The 16,322-nt window shown below is 37.6% G+C and overlaps 1 pseudogene; it reads right to left on the bottom strand.

Moving 5' to 3' along the window:
* Positions 1-11,444: 11,444 nt before the first annotated feature.
* On the bottom strand, positions 11,445-12,002 carry LOC102838168 (annotated as a pseudogene).
* Positions 12,003-16,322: the final 4,320 nt, after the last annotated feature.

Below are 16,322 nucleotides of genomic sequence, written 5' to 3'. Positions count from 1 at the left end.
GTCCTTCCCTGGTTTTTGTATTAGAGTTATGCTTGCTTCATAAATCGTATTAGGAAGTTTTCCATCCTCCTCTATATTCTGGAATAATTTATATAATTGATGACAGCTCTTCCCTGAATGTTTGGTAGAACTCACCAATGAAGCCATCTGGACCTAGACTTCTTTTGTTTGGGAGTTTTTTGATGACCTGATCAATTTCTTCTTTTGATATACATCTGTTCAGGTTTTCTACTTCACTCTTTGTAATTTAGGTAGGTCATATTTTTCTAAAAACGTATCCGTCTCTACTAAGTTTTCAAATTTGTTATAGTACAACTTTTCATAGTATTATGTTTTTATCCTTTTCATTTCCTTGGTTCCGTTGTGATCGTCTTAGTGGTTTCTAGTGCATGTTATTTGTGTCTTCTCCCTCTTTTCTTTTGTTAGATTTGCCAGTCGTCGGTCAGTTCTTTTTAATCCTTTCAAAGACAGCTTCTTGCCTCTTTCTATAGTTTTTTTGTTTTGTTTTGTTTTCTGTCTCATTTATTTCTTCTCTAATCTTTGTTATATGTTTTCCTTTGGTGGCTGTAGGTTCCCTTCTATAGTATGTTTGTAATTGTTGAATATGCTGCATTAATGTGTTAATTTTGCTTTTTTCTTCTTTTTGGATGTGTGCATTTATTGCAATAAATTGTCCTCTCACCACTGCTTTTGCCGTGTCCCAAAGATTTTAGTATATTTTGTTTTCATTCTTGTTTGTTTCTAGGAACTTTGTGAGTTCACATTTTATTTCTTCTACTACCCAGTTGCTTTTCTGCAGTGTGTTATACAATTTCCATAGATTTGACTTTATATCCTTGATCTTTGTATTGTTGATTTCTAATTTGATAGCATTGTGTTCTGAGAAGATGCTTTGTAGTATTTTGATATTTATAAATGTATGGATGTTTGTTTTGTGGCCTAAAACATGGTCTATTCTGGATAATGTTCCATGTGCACTGGAAAAGAATGTATATTGTACTGTTGTTTGGTTGAATGCTCTGTCCACATCTGTGAGGTCCAGTTGGTTGATTGTGTTATTTGTTCCTCTGTGTCTTTGTCAAGTTTCTTTTTGGTTGTTCTATCCATTTTTGAAAGCAGTGTATTAAAACCACCTACAATTATTGTAGATTTGTCTATTTCTTCAAATCTTTTAGAGTTTGCTTTATATATTTTGGAGCTCTTTCACTGGGACCATAGATATTTTTTATGGTTATGTCATCTCATTCAATTGTCCCTGTAATCATGAGATGATGTCCATGTTTATCTATTATGCTGGTTTTTGCCTTAAACTTTATTTTATCAGAGATTAGTTCTGCCACTCATATTTGTTTTTGATTGCAATTAGCCTGGTGTTTTTGTTTTGTTTTGTTTTGTTTTTTTCCATTCTTTGACTTTTAATCTGTTTTTGTCTCTCTGTGTAAGATATATCTCCTGCAGACAGCATATTAAAGTATCTTATTTTTTATCTATTCTGACACCCTCCGTCTCTTAACTGGTGCATTTAATATGTTTGCATTCAGTGTAATTACAGATAGGTATGGATTCTTTTCTGCCATTATGTTTGTTTTTTTGTGGTGTTACTGCTTTCTTTGTTCTGCGTGTCTTCCTGTTCTGAGTTCATGCTTTTTTTGTTCTTTCTTGTGAATTTTTTCATTGTTTAAATGTTTCCATGTTCTTCTTGGATTTTCATTTTCATGGTATGTTATGAGGTGTTCATTTTCTTTGAGTTTATCTTATATTCCATTAGCTTTTCCCTCCATTTGTGCAGTGTGTTTTATCCTGTAATCTACCTGACCTTCTCACCCTGTGGATCTCTATTCCTATGTGTTTACCTTCTTTCACATTGTAATTGGCTTGATCATAGACTAATCTCCTAGATTCTCTGAGTTTATTCTTATAGTTTTGTTCTGTTCTCCATTCTTCCATCTGTTGATTTAGTTCTGGGTGGTGCTGGCATGTATATCTACCTCTGGGTTTTGTCTGTTCTTGTTTTTCAGTTCACAGAACTCCCTTTAGGATGTTTTGTAGTGCAGGGTTGGCTTTGGAAACATCTCTTAGCTTCTGTTTATCCTGGAATATTTTGATTACACCATCATATTTGATTGATAGCTTTGCTGGATAAATGATTCTTGATTGGCAGTTTTTTTTTCTTTCAGGTTTTTATATCTGTCTCCTCATTGCCTTCTCTCCTGCATGGTTTCTGCTGACAGATCCAAGCTTAATCTGACTTACTTACCTTTGTATGTTATGCTAATCTTTTCCCTAGTTGCTTTCAGAATTGTCTCCTTTGATTTTGGAGAGCTTAATTATGAAATGTCTTGGTGATTTTGTTTTTGGCCCTATCCTTCCTGGATTTCTTTGAGCTGTTTGAATGTTTATCTTTTCACTTTTCAGGATATTAGAAAAATTTTCTTCCAGAAGCTCTTCAACTTTCTCTTTTTTGGACTTGTGTGATTCTTCCTGTTCCAGAATGCCTATTATTCTTAAATTATTCCTCTTCAAGTTGTCCAACATGAATCATAGACCTTCTTTGGATTTTTTAAATCCTTTTTTCTGCTTGCTCCTCTATCTTATTGTTATTGAAAGATTTATGCTCCAACTCACTAGTTCTGGCTTCCATCTTTTCAGTTCTACTCTTTTGCTGTTTCATTGTATTGTCTATTTCTGATATTTTATTATTAATTATTTGAACCTCTTTCAGTAGGTTTTGAATTGTTTCCAATGCTGTATCTATCTTCTTTGATTGTTTCTGTAGTGCTTACTTGACTTCTTCCTTATTTTTCTCAACTCCATTGTAAAGTGTTCTGAAACATTTTATAATCATTTTTCTGAATTTCTTCTTAGGCATTTCCAAGGCCTGCCCACTTTCCAAAATGGAGTCCAGGTCTACCTCTAGGTCATTTGTCTCAGACATTTTATCTTGTTTCTAGATGTATGCTGGTATAATCATCTGTTTTTGCTTTTTAAATTTGTTTAGTGTTTATCTGTGGCCTTAATACTTAATTTAGTGTGTGTTTTGGGATTTTTTATGCTTTCTGATTGCCTCCAGGTAGATGTAATCAGGAGGTGGCCTTGCCTTTTCAGTTTTCTTATTACTTAACTCAGAGTAAGTTTTGCAGGTGTTGTGTGCCTCCCTGGGGTATGGTAGTTGGTATTGGTTCTTGCCTGGAATGTGGGGCTTCATAGGGTGTGGTTTATCTTAACTATATGACAGCAATTGCTGTCTCTTCTTGGATAGTAAAGGGAGAGAAATAGCCCCCTATAGTTAAAAGGTTTAACAGAAACAAAACACAACTGAATTAAAGAAACAAAACAAAAACCAGATTGGATACTGCAGTCTATAATCTCAGAAAAAGGAGAGGAGAAAGAGAAGAAGAAGAAGAAAAAATTCTGTAGCCTAATATGAGTATGACTTTAATGTCCTCTTTCAGCTTCTTTCCTTCAATACCATCTGATGAATTTCAAGTTGCCACTGTTGCTTGTTATGCTGTACCTTAGGATTTAGTTTTTGGCCTGTTTTGTTTTTAAACTCTCTCCCTCTCCACACCCCTGTTCTGGCCTTTTCCCTATTAATAAGCAATTTAGGGCCAGCTGTGGCTGTTTTGAGCTGCCACCCGAAGGCCAGCAGCTCTAAATCACCAGTTGTTCCACAGGAGAAAGACTAGGCCTCTGCTCGTGCAAAGATTCACAGCCTCCGAAATCCCCACTCAGGGTCACTATGAGTTGAAACCGACTCCACATCACCCAAAAATCAAGAAGGCAAGTCTTTCTAAATGCTGAGAGGATCTGTGCACATTTGTGGTGGAAGAATCCACCAGTGGTTGGGGTGGGGCTTTCCTCTTGCTCAGGCACACCCTCTAGTCACTTGAATGGAGGTTCACAGACTGCTAGAGGCCAATGAACAGATACAAAAAAAAAAAAAAAAAATTCAGAACAAAGCAAAACCAGAGAATATTGTCACCTTTGCTATTAGGTTTCCACGTCCTTTAATTCCTGACAGGTCTGTTCTCCCCTGCTTGGTTCTGCCATTTAGTCTCGCCCATGTTGTTGGCTCCAGGCCACTGAGTCCGGCATATTCTAAAATAGGAGATTTCTTACTCCCTCTACAAGTTCCACTAGCCGTAAGCCTTCAAATTTTTTAAATATTCCTACCTGTTTGGTTCAGAGTTTTGAAGTTCTCCCCTGAACCTGCTTCATCTTGTAGTCTGTGGTATTGCTGATGATGATCTTCACTGCACCTCTACCCTATCTATCTGCAATCCCCACCTCCTCTATTAGAATTCTTGTAGAAGTTTTTATGTAAGCATATATTTTCAGTTCTCTAAGGTCTACAAAAGGAGTAGAGTTGTCAGGTCATATGGAAATTTTATGTTTAAATTTTGAGTAACTTGTTTAATTACCCTTACTGGTACCTCCAGTGAAATATTGAGTGGAAGTAGCAAGAGCAGATATCCTGTCTTATTCCTCACTGAACACCACTTATATGAAAGCACACTGTAAAAGTTTAAACCCATCAAGCTTCTTTGAAGCTTATCATTAAGCTTTCTTCCAGATCAAACTGTTTTGTTTTGTTTTTAACTTTTTATTGTGAATTGAGTAAAGGTTTACAGAGCAGATCATAAGTTTCACATTGAGCAAGGCATACACTTTGCTTCATTATAATGATTGCAGTCTGCACCACGTGCCCAGTTAACCGAATTTACCACTATTCATTGTATCTTTTGCATTCCTCCCTGTTTCTCCCACTACCTCCTTCTTTCCTTTGCTAATCTCCTTTTTACTGTATATTGCTTACCCACATCTCTAACCTCTACAACATGAATAATTTACCACCATTCCCCTATAACCCTTCCTGTTTATTTTGTTTATTAAGAAAATACTTTCTTAACTTTTTAAAACATTAGGCTAATGTAATATTTGTCCTTTCTTTGAGGTTACCCTGTAATTTATTAATATAGTCTCTATTTAAACAATCTGTTTTTTCTTGAAATTTATTTGATTTCTTAGCCACTTGAAAGTTCTATATCTACACTTTTCCTTCTTTTTGCTTTGTAGCTGACTTCATTATACATTGATATTTCTGGTTCCCTATTTTCCATCTTACAGGTTTATTTTACTTTAAATACTTCTATATCTGGATTGAGTTCTAGGAGGTATAATGTATGGTAACCTCAGATTGTTGTTTGCAGTTGTTGGTTCTCAGTCCAAAGAACACCCTTTAGTATTTTTTGTAAAGTTGGTTGAGTAATTAAAAATTCCTTTAATTTCGGTTTACCATAAAAGGTCCTAACTTTGCTATTTTATTTGAGGGACAGTTTTGCTGCATATATGATTTCATGATTGGCAGTTTTTTGTTTTGTTTTGTTTTGTTTTTCCTTCAGTGTTTTGTATACATCATTTGCCATTTCATCAGCTTCTTGCCCACATGGTTTCTGCTGAGAAATCAGAGTCTAGTCTTATTGGCTCTAATTTGTAGGTAAGTTTTCATTTTTTCCAAGCTGCTATCAGGATTCTTTCCTTTTCTTTTGTTTTGGAAAGTTTGATTATGATATGTGTTGGTGATTTTCTTTTGAGATCTATCCCCTTTGGGGTTTATTCAAATTATTATATGCTTATCTTTTCTTCTTTCATGATGTTAGGGAAGTTTTCTTTCAAAAAGTCTTTGACTGTGTTGTGAGCAGCTTTGTCAACAGAAGGATGCCTGGCAGAGCAGATTCACACAGGTGACAGGAAAGGAGTGATTCCTTCTTTTAACCACTCTCTCATGCTGACGAGAGGTGTGGCCAGCTCTCACCTTCATTCACCCACAGTTCAGACCCTGCTCTCTGAGAGTTCAAAGTCCAGTGATTGGGAACCTTCAGGCAAGGGCTGGCTGAGCCTCTTTCAGGACCTTCATTAGATCTACAGAACCCACAGAACCAACAGACCAGCATTTAACCAGTCACTTGGCCCCCAGCTTCCCAGTAGTATTAACAGACCCTGAAGCCAGCTACATCAAGGGCCTCCATGAATCTGGACTGAGTGCCCCAAACACAGATAATACCTAGGGTCTTCACAAGATAGTCATGCTGTATCTGGACAGCTCTTCACCAGTAAATCTCCTTCTCTGGCTGTCAGTGTTAAGCTTCTCCTCAAAGCAAACACTCAACCCAATTCTCTGACCTTTCCTCTGAAGTTCAGGGTTCCAGAATTTTCTTCTGTATCTTTTTCATTTGGTCTCTTATCTTTGTTGTAGAGGGTCCATGTTCTAGGCCTCAGTGTACTCTGGTGCACTTTGGACTTGCTTTATGTTCATATATTGAGGATAAACTTATATAAGTTTGATAACTTAATTATTTCTTGTAAGATAGTGATACTTTTATTATCCTCGTCAAGTTTCTTGTCATTTCTATCTCACAGATTCTTCTTATGTTAAAAGAAACAGTGCTAACTATTATTGTTATTATTGGATGACATGAATATTTGATGCATTTTTGTTCAAGTTTTATAAGACGTGGAAAAGTAGTAGGGTTTTTGAAAATCTTTCTTCTTCTTTTTTTTTTTTTCTTTTAGCATTTTTTAACATTATGCATAAGGGTTCCTCTAAACATTAGTTTCAGGAAAGATTATGATTCTGGGGTCAAATAAATTAAGGAAATGCTGCATGTACTCTAATCTGTTCTTGAATGTTCACAATGCATAACATATAAATGACTCTAGTAACCCCACTTGGGAAGAAACATAGTTAATCTAGTATTTCACCATGCTACTTGACCATGAATCTTTTGCTGTTGTGTTGGTTTTTTTTTTAAAGTTTTTATTGTGAATTGTTTACAGGCCAGATCATCAGATTTACATTCAGCAAATCATATACTTTGTTTCATTACAATGATTATAATCCCATGTACCATCAGTTAACAGCATTTCTCTCTATTAATTTTAGCTCTTTTTTTAAAAACAATGAGGCACATATATAATTTATACCACCAAAGGGCACATTCTGCAAGTCTGCCTCCTGGCTGCCAGCTCTCATTCCCTCTCTTTGCATTAATCTAAAGTCCTCAGCTTCTTTCTCTCTCCATGTCACCATCTCTGTCTCCATCTCTGGTGTCGCTGCTTCTCTGGATAAGTTTCCGCATTTCTCTTTTGCTCTCTTCCCTTGATGGTCCTAGGGTCCTCTGTTTCTGGACTGTAATGTTAACTACTCCCCCATTTTTGTTACAAAAATTTTACCTTTACAACTGTGACAGTTGTCATAAGAATCTTTTTTCACATCTCTTTTTACCAGACCCATCTAGACAAGATGAAAACTATTCAGCGGGGACTCTTTCTTCCCCTACTCACTTCTAAACTAAACTCCCTCTTGAAACCTTGTAAACCAGTCCCTTTATGCCTTTATTGCCCCCTCATCTTAGGTAGACACTGTCTTAAGTTGCCCATCCCTATCTACCCTGTATACAGAGGGGATAGCATTGAAACTTGATATGAAGATTCCTTCCTTATTTGTTGGTATTTAGAGCTACTACCTCTATGAGTATAGCTCAACTTCATTAAATTGTAGCAATTTACCCTCATTTCCTTTAAAAAAAAAAAAAAAATCCCCCCTCCCCCCAATCTTTCTCTAGTCGAGTTCTGATTATCAAGCCATTGAGGCTAGGTCAAATGTGTACTTTCTGCAAGTTTGGGGTGTTCTTGTGAGTCTCCGCTCACTTCATATCAGCTGGTTGCTTCACTCTCAGCTCTAGCCCTCTGTGGCTATGTCCTTGTCCATGGGCTCAGATGTCCCCAGGTCTCACCACACTTTGGACCAACCAGCCCTTCCTCTTCTCTCTCTCATCTCCAGGTCAATGGGAATTTATGGAATGTGGTTGAACTCAGCCCATTTCTTCATTGCTGCCTTTCTTCCTCTTCCACTCACCAATAGACCAGTGAGGTCACCAGCAAGCTTATATACCTGCTCATATGTTCCTTTTGAGTTTCAGTCTTAGTGGGGTGTTGAGTAAATTTTGATATATGGGTACTCCATGTATGTTAGATCTTTTATTTTCTTTTCCCCAAAATTCAGAGTGTGCTCTAATGGTTCTAATACCATGGAAGTGGAAGTTTATGACTTAGTGACTGTTGGTTGCAACTCAATAAGATTGATTTGTTTTTGGAAGTAAAGTGTCCATTCTTTCTTTAGATGTGCCTCTTGGTGGACTTGAACTAGCAGCCTTTGGTTAACAGCCAGTGTTAACTATCTGCATTACCCAGGAACTGCTATTTGACTATAAATACAACAAAACAAAACAAAAAATCATTTTTCTTGCATGTTAATTTGAACTCATAGCAACCCTATTGGACAGGATAGAACTGTACCATTGGTTTTCCATGGCTGTAAGCTCTGGTGTGGCACTGCGGGTTATTGTACTGGACTGCAAAATTGGTTCGAACCACAGGGTCACTGTGGGTTGCAATCGACTCAATGGCATTTGACAACAACAACAAATCTTTATGAGAGCAGATTGTCGTATTTTTCTGCCATGGAACAGCCAGTGGGTTCAAATTGTGGCCTTTTAGTTAATAGCTAGGTACTTATCTACTGTGCTATCAGAATAGCTTATTTAACCATAGTAACCTTTATGTAGAGTCCTGGTGTAGCACTGTAGAATAAGCACTGGACCACAAAGTCAGTTTGAACCACAAGGTTGGTGGTTCAAACTCACCAACCGCTCCTTGGAAACCCTATACAAGGTCACTAGGAATCATAACTGGCTTGATACACTTAATAAAACAACCTTTATTTACCTGTGGCAAAATAAGTTCCTTTATGACGTCTTTTACTTTGGTTCTTTCGGAAAAACACTTGAGAGATTTTCCCCTAAATTCTGAGTTGTCTCTATTCTAGTGTTCTACAACACATGATTTGTTTTCTTTATCTAAATTGATTGACATTCCTGGCTAAATTGTAAATAACTTGAGGTTTGATATTTTATATCTGGCCCTGGATTATTACCTATCCTGTGACTGATATGCATCTTGTGGAGATTGGTTAATAATACCATGCACAAGAAGTGTGTCTGATCTATGGAAGGGCTTAGTTAGTTCCTGCCCTGGTAGGAAGATCATGCCTTAACATTGACTAGGAATTTGTGTATATATGCAGTCAATCCTACAGAAGTTTTTCCTACAGAAAGAAGAAGGAAGAAAAATTAAAAGGAAAGAAAAGGGAAGAAAAAAGCAGAGAGAGAGTGAGGAGGCAAAAAGCTTCCAGAAAAGATCTATAACATGAGTCATAGGATATAATACTGAAGACACAAGAGACCCAGAATGGGCCTGCCATAGAGCCATTAACAACAGACCTAGAAGGAGCCCTGTGGTAGAGTTGATATTGGTTGATATTAGGATCTAGAAGACTCTCTGACGGAACCTAGAAAAGAATCTGTGTTCTGTGTGGAAAAAGGAGTCTTTCCTTAGGCAACTGGGAAGAGCTTGTTTTCATGAGGCTGAAGAAGGCTTACATGCCCAAAACAAGGAACTGAGAGTACTGTTCTGCAGTGAAGAAGGAAGACATTTGCCTCCATGCTTCATGATCCTGATCCTGAGTTATACCCTGTTCCTTAATAAACTATTTAATTGTAAGAATAGTCTGTAGATTCTGAATGACCATGAAGCACAGCCAAGAATTAGAGTGTACCAGGGAAGAATGGCTGTTTTCGAAACTGGTCAAGAGTTTGGAGTGAAGTATGTCTGACCTCCACGTCATACAAATTAGTTTTTCTCTGATCCTGGTCATTATCCCCACAGAAGTTATACACAGTTTCTGGTATTATTACTACTCCTACTATTGCATGTTACCTAAAGACATTCACATTTCATAGCTCTCATCATCTGTGAATAATTTTAGGACACATTATGCTAGAACAAAGACTGTATTAAGAGTTATTTCTTTAAAAACAAAGAACAACTTATTAATAATTCTTGAACATGCAAATATAATTTGGTGGCAGCAAAAAAATGAGTTAGAATCGACTCGATGACAATGAGTTTGGCTTGCGTATTTTATGATCAAATAGGAGTTCCTGGGAAACTGGCTTATTGAAAAACAATAAAGTGGAAGAAAAAACAATAACTGTGAATAATATTCTTCCAGGATCATCCTGCTCTCCTGCAGTGCCAAGTGGAATTGCTTATGTGACCCAGATGCCAACTCTTCTGTCACTATTGTTTATGGGGCTCCTTGAGCTAATTCTGTTCGCTCTGTGCTAAATCACATACAAAGTGAAACCTCTGGAGATATCATTCTAAGATCCCCATATGCAAAGCAGAGCAGTTTTAAAGAGGAATGTATCATTTAGTGAAGAATTCATAACAGAGAGAGGAACAATTTTTTTTATCATATATCCTAGTAAACATTTTTGTTATTACAAAATATTTAGGTTGAACACTCAAATGAGCAACTTTTCCCTTCCCCTCCAGGCTTCTATTTCCTCCTTCCCCAGATCATCTTTTTGTTGTTGCTAATAAGTACTGTTGAGTAGTTTCTGACCCATAGTGACCCAGCATAGGGTTTCCAAGGTGCAACTGATGAGTTTGAGCTGCCAATCTTGAGGTTCAAACGGACTTTGCAGTCCAGTGCATTAACCCACAGCACTATAACATAATCCTCCTATAGGGATATAAGTAACCCTTTTACCATGTTAAACAAGCCTGCTCCCCCTTTAGTCCTACTGATTATTTGTGTAAGCCAGTTCTTCTGTAGAATTAAACAAAAGGAAAAGGGGATCTTCCTATCATGATGGTTGACAATGCAGGAAGCAATGTAGTGCCCTTTTTAAGACTTGAGTAAGCTTTTTAGAATCTCATTCCCCATCAGTTTATTATTTATTCTAAACACACACAATGGTGTCCCAATTTGATTTTTTTTTTGAGTGTTTTCATATTTATTGAACTATAAGGCAACAGCAAAATTAACATTACACAATATTCATTCACTCCACATCAACATTCCTTATGCCAATGAAAAGTGATCAATTCAATAGGCAGAGACTCAAGGGCTCCTAATAACTCTGCACCTAGCATGGCTGCCTGTCCCAAGGGCCAGGCCTGAATATCACAAACTCAGGCTTCCCTTAAAGATGCACACTTTGATCTACTGCTGTAGACTTGGTCTTTTGACCTGGATCTTCTTCCTCTTTCAATTTTGGGTTGCTATTTTTAACAATTTGATGGCCCCATCACAATACCAAAACATCTCCCCAAAATTGGAGTTCAGTTTGATTAAAACATAAACTGAGATGTGTGGTCTAGAAGTATAAAGGAAAAGGCACCCTAAACTACTTCTGACTTCTCCAGTCCTCCTGTAAGAATGAAGGGGAACTGGGAAGAGGAGAAATCTACATGCATCACTGAACAGGGCATCACTGCCTGGAGCCTCCAGAGCAGTTGACCTTTCTCATTTTTCCCTACTGCCCTGACAGCTGCTCATAGAGTCTGGGCACATAGTCATCCCATTCGTCTTAGTAACACGTGCTGGCAACTGGGGACCCAAGCTCGTACTTTTTGTGGAAAAGATGCCACCTTGAACTTGCCACGGTGGTCTCCAGATCTATTGCTGAGAATGGGTTCGTCATATTTCAGTGGCCTGTCCTGATCATAGACCAGCCAGGCATAGCATTGGAGGCCCTTGGGAGGCCTGGAACCCACATAATCGGAGAGGACTGTGCCGCAGCTGACGCCGTTGCCCTTCGTATTGACCACCAGAAAATGGCGCCATTCCCTGAATTTGGGGTCCTTCATGTGGGAGCCTCTGGGTCTGCCAAGACCAAGGTGTAGAGTTTACTGGAATCTAGGTCATCCCGTGTAATGCTGATAGGCTGGTTCTTCACCTGGGTGGACGTCAGCACTTTGCCTAGCTCGTCCACCTCCGTTCCGCTGTATTTGACCTGCAGCGGGTGCTGCGGCTGCTCATCCACTTCCTGCAGGCTCAGGGTCCCAGACCACTTGCTGAGGTCCACTGGCATCGTGATGTCGAGCGGAACAGACCGCCGGAAGTGCAGCAGAAGGAGCAGTGCCCCATTTGATATTCTTTTGACTTACTTTTTTTTTCTCATTTGATTTCAACTCAAAAACTAGGATGCTTCTACTAGTTTCTACTTTTGCCTCCTTCAATTTCTGGACAAAAAATAAAATAAAATAAGAGCTTTACATTTTTTTTTCTTTAAATCACATTGAATTTGCACTTCAACTAAAACTTTAGTGCCTCTTAATCTAATTCGTGTTTGATAATTAAAAGGATCACTGGATTTCACTTAAATAGGACATCTTCACGTCGTTTGTCCAAAGAAAGTTTGAGCCAGATACTTATAACAAAACTTAAATTTTGTCAACTTCACATCTCTCTGCTGGTAGATAGTGGTTATTGAATGTCTCAAAGTACAAAGATCAAAAAAAGTAGAGCATAATCCTCTTAAAATTATCAATTTGATCAAAATGTTTATTAGAATAAATGACCCAACCTTAGTCCATGTACCATTAAATTGCATTTGTTAAAACTGCAAAAGTGCTCACGTGAAGAAACATAATATCAAACCTTCGTAGACCTTTTGATGAATTTCTACAATTATATAGTTTCTGTATAGAAACTATTTATTCAAAACATTTTCTAATCTATTGATACTCTTTTTCTAAACAATCTTCCTCAAACTCACCCAACCAACATTTTTGTCACGAAAAATTGATGACACGTTTTTGTACAAAGTGAAGACAACTAGAAGTACTTACTAATGAAGATAAAACACTATATATATAGCTGTTAGTATAAATTACATTTGAACATAAAAATAATTTCCAACTGGACCAATAAACAACATCATGACAAATAGCAAAGAAATGGGAAATTTCAAGGATTTTTCCTTGGGTCAGCATTCAATGCTCATGGAAGCAGTATTCAAGAAATCAAATAATATATGGCAGTGGTCAAATCTGCTTCAAAAGACTTCATTTGAGTGTTAAAAAGTGAAGATGCCACTTTAATGCCTAAGATGTATCTGGACCAAGCTATTGTTTGTGTGTGTTTTTAACCACCTTACATACATGCAAAGGCTGGACAGGGAGAAAGGAAGATCGTTGTAGAAGAATTGACACATTCAAATTATGCTGTTGGAAAAGAATATTGAATATACTGTGGATTATCAGAGGAATGAGCAAATCAGTCTTGGAGAAAGTACATCCACAATGATCATTAGAATCGAGGTTGAGATTTTCATCTTGCTTTCTTTGGATATATTATCAAAAGAGACCAGTAGTTGGAGCAATACATAGTATTGGACAAAGTCAAAGGTCATTAAACAAGAGGAAGACTTTTCCATATGTTTGATTGACGCAGTTGCTGAAATAATGGGCTCAGTCCTCAGTGATTGGGAGGATAACTCTAGACTGGTAAGATTTTGTTCTGTCAGACATAAGGGAACTCTGAGTTGGATCTACCCAATGTCAATTAACTAATAGCAGCAGCTTACGTATGAGTATTTATAGTATACATTTACCAAAAGTTAGATCAGTATAACTTTAATTAACGAATATTAGAATAATTAAAGAAATCAACTTTTTTTTTTTTTTGTCTCATGAATAAACCTGGTCTTTCATTATTTTTTTTTCCCTGAACAATGGGATCTGCTGTGCACTTGACCAGCAGGATGAATACCATTTGAAAACTAACAGGAACAAAACTACAGTGACAGCAGGTTTAGTGAGACTGTCTTTAAAAATGGAAAGCAACTTTTAAAACGGCATAAAGCATGACACAAAAGTGAATTGAGACATATCTTCACTAAAGACTTGCCCAAGTATTTAGATTTCCAATTTCCAGATGTCAAACTGGTAATATATTCCCTTCAAATTTGTATTATAATTACCAAATGTGTCATTCACTCTTGGCAGCTGGTGAGTAAGTACACTGCATGTTGATCTAACTTCTGATAAATATATAGTTTGAATAATTATTTATAACTTGAGGACTGAGTGAGTTTTTTCCTAAAACTTGCCTTTTTTTTTTTTTTTTATCCAGAAAACTTATTGGGTTGCATTAAGAAATGGTTACTGTTTTCAAACATTTTGAGAGAGTGAATGATATTTTTATTGTATAGAAGGCATTCATAATTGCATATATCTCATGTAGTGCATCAGGGTAATATGTCCAAATGCTAAACAATATTAGATATACGTGCCAATTAAAAAATTAAAAAGACTTTTCCTCCTGATACCCTCTGTTATTTCTAAGAGAATGTTAATTCCTTTACTTTTACTCCAGAGATTCGTTACCTGCCCATTCACTCTTTGCCTTGTATAAAAAATAAAATGTATTTCAGAAGCTGTGGGGAAAAGATATGTTCTTCTGAATGTGAAAATGGAAAAACAGGGATGTTTTTTTCTCTGTCAATCCTAAATCATCGAGAATTCAGTAGTCATAGGTACCAGTCTTGTGGCAGGACTAGAAAATGATCTTCATTAAGATTAGAGTTGTGTGGGGTTTTTGTTTGTTTTGGATAGCTTAAGGAAATAGTCTTCCTAGGCTCTCTACTTCATAACTGGTGAAATAGAATAACTCAGTCAGTGTGTTAAAGGTATAAATTCTAAAACTCTTGGTTTGTGGAATGCTGCAGTGTACAGCTGGAATCCTAACTCCATTTGAATCTTGACCTTAGTTTAAGTGCCATTTGACTTCTTTCTTACGTCCCCAGTACTTACTGACCATTAAACCAACATTGTGGCTGTGCTTGGATAGTCCGGGGCAAGGCCAGAGAGGGGCAGTTTGCCCTCAGAAGGAGTATGGTTGAAAGAACATTAAATAATATACTGAAAATTCTCACACAAAGAACTACAGACCCTTCCAGGGCCTTTACTGAAAGTAGTCAATCAACTCATGTTACTGTATTTAAGTTAAGAGGTTGGCATGGTGGCATTGTCTTGTAGCCACCTTGTGTCTATTACTGAGTCATAGGATCATGACCACCACATACCCAGATGGTCAAAGTCCCAGAACCAATCCTGTAATGCATTTTAACCTGCAAGTTTGTATGTATCTCAATCATGGTCCTTTTCTTCTCTTCTGTAGACTCACTTGTGACAGTGGTGGATTGACCTGCCTGTAATTATTGGCAGTCATGATCTGGGGATGACTTCCTTTGTAGTCAGTTTCATGTGTAGTGAAAACCATGAGTGTGAGTCACTGGACTCCATTAGCCTCTGTACTTTGTGCATACTGATGGTTTCCTTCATTGGATTCTTATATTTATTTTGTCTATGTCTTATTTAATGCTTAATATGGGGCTCTGGTTAAGGAGCTCTGGTAGCGTAGTAGTTACGAATCGGTCTGCGAACCTTAAGGTCAGCGGTTCGAAAATACCAGCCGCTCTGCGGGAGAAAGATGAGGCTTTCTACTCCCGTAAAGATTTACACCCTCGGAAACCCTGTACAGGGTCGCTATGGGTCGGAACCGACTCAACGGCACTTAACAACAACAGCAACAACAATGGGGCTCTGGTAGTGTAGTGGTTTCGAATCGGCCTTTGAACCGCAAGGTCAGCAGTTCAAAACTACCAGCCGTTCCACGGGAGAAAGATGAGGCTTTTTGCTCCCGTAAAGATTTACAGCCTCGGAAACCCTGTACAGGGTTGCTATGAGTCGGAACAAACTCCACGGCACATAACAACAGCAACATTGTTGTTAAGTGTTGTTGAGCTGGTTCCTACTCACAGCATCCCTGTATAGTGTTCCCGAGGAATGATGGATGAGTTTGAACGTTGCAGTTCAAACCAATCTTATGGTTCATTGCTTTACATTGCATATGCTTAATAAAAGGGTCTTTATAGAAATTTTTTTGAATTGGAGGTCTTTTTTCCCCTAGGACACCACCAGGGTTTGTGTGTGTATGTGAATTATTTGTAGAAACAAACTAATATTTATTTCCTTAAGTATGCTTAATTTTTATTTATTTATTTATTTATTTTTTTATCTCCGGTTAACTGTTGTGGAGTCATCTCTTGACTCATGGCAATTCCAATGAAATGAAATGCAGCCTGGTCACACGTTATCCCCATGATTAGTTGTAAGTCTGGTCATTGTGATCCATAGATTTGGAAGTAGATTGCCAGACCTTTCTTTCTAGTCCATCTTCATTTGAAAGCACTACTGAAACCTTTTCAACATCATAGTAACACGTAAGTCTCCACAGACAGGTTGTGGTTGTATGTAGGGTACACTGGCTGAAATCAAACTGGGCTTCCCCTATGGCTGGCGAGAAGTCTATCACTGCCCCCCCTTAAGTACAGTCCCCAGCTGTA

This window comes from Chrysochloris asiatica, unplaced genomic scaffold (genome assembly GCF_000296735.1).
Source record: "Chrysochloris asiatica unplaced genomic scaffold, ChrAsi1.0 scaffold00030, whole genome shotgun sequence".
In the NCBI taxonomy this organism is placed as follows: domain Eukaryota; kingdom Metazoa; phylum Chordata; class Mammalia; order Afrosoricida; family Chrysochloridae; genus Chrysochloris; species Chrysochloris asiatica.
The sequence above is the reverse complement of the archived record's forward strand: the minus strand, read 5'-3'. Positions and strand labels throughout refer to the sequence as shown.